The sequence below is a fragment of the Penaeus monodon genome, chromosome 21 (genome assembly GCF_015228065.2).
Source record: "Penaeus monodon isolate SGIC_2016 chromosome 21, NSTDA_Pmon_1, whole genome shotgun sequence".
Taxonomy (NCBI): Eukaryota; Metazoa; Arthropoda; class Malacostraca; order Decapoda; family Penaeidae; genus Penaeus; species Penaeus monodon.
In genome coordinates, this window is record NC_051406.1 from 14,313,330 (window position 1) to 14,314,357 (window position 1,028).

A 1,028-nucleotide genomic window follows, 5' to 3' on the forward strand; every position below is an offset into this window, starting at 1 on the left:
CTCCACGATCAAAGATTAATAAAATCAAAGTACTGACTTTTAAATATGTTGGAAGTTCTAAGTAGAGGTGGTATTTAACTGTACTTTTATTTTTTCTCTTTACTGATGTATTGTCATTCATGTTTCTTTAACAGCCGCTCTGGAGGCATTGTGAATGGACAGCTAATGAGGCTTCATGTGGTAACTCCCAAAGCACCAGTCAATGTGACACTAAACCCTCAAGTGCAGCCGGGGCCAGATCCTTGCCCAAGATATATTCCCCAACCTTGCAATTCACTCCCAGTCAAACTCTCTGCTTCAGCTTACTGGGTTTTGCGATTGCCTTATGTGTATGTTGGTGAGCAAGGTCCTCACTATCCTCCTGACCCTCGACAACCAACTCCTCCATCTTTTGCAAGACTACTAAAAGGCTGTTATGGAATTTCTCAAGTAACACTCGAGAGATGAATATTTGTTTTTGCTCTGAATGGTTTGGATTAGCTATGTTATACTGTTGATCATACTGGTATTGATTTTTTCCTGATGTGATGTTAGGATAAGGTTTCAATAAAATCAACAAAGTAAACAACTTAATTGTTATTACATCTCATATATTTACATTGGTTTTGCATTGTGAAATGTAGCAATATAAATTTTTCATATCCACAGTTACCATCATTTAACAGTACCTCGTAATAGAAACAGACCTGTAGCAAGGAAGAGGAGAAGGAGGGGGAAATGGCAGACTCAAAGAAAGATGACTTCTGGTTCCATAATACTCACAATCAGTTTTCCTTGAGTATTTTCATATATTAAGGGAAGGTGGGAGAAAAACACACTTGTGAGAAAAAGTAAAGAATATATTTCTACTGACTAAAACATGAGCAGTTGAGTACTGTACTGTCATTAGGACCAAAGATACAGCCATGTTGTTGGACTGAGAGCTTGGACCTGCCAGAGATATGATTGATGGCGGGAATGTGTGCCCACGATGCCCACAGTGACATAGAAGGTAGACGGTTCAGATTATTCTAACTTGTTAACAATCC

The 1,028-nt window shown here is 38.6% G+C and overlaps 1 pseudogene; it reads left to right on the forward strand.

Moving 5' to 3' along the window:
* Positions 1–647, forward strand: part of LOC119586577 — an 11,081-nt pseudogene extending 10,434 nt beyond the window's left edge.
* The last annotated feature ends 381 nt before the right edge of the window (positions 648–1,028 follow it).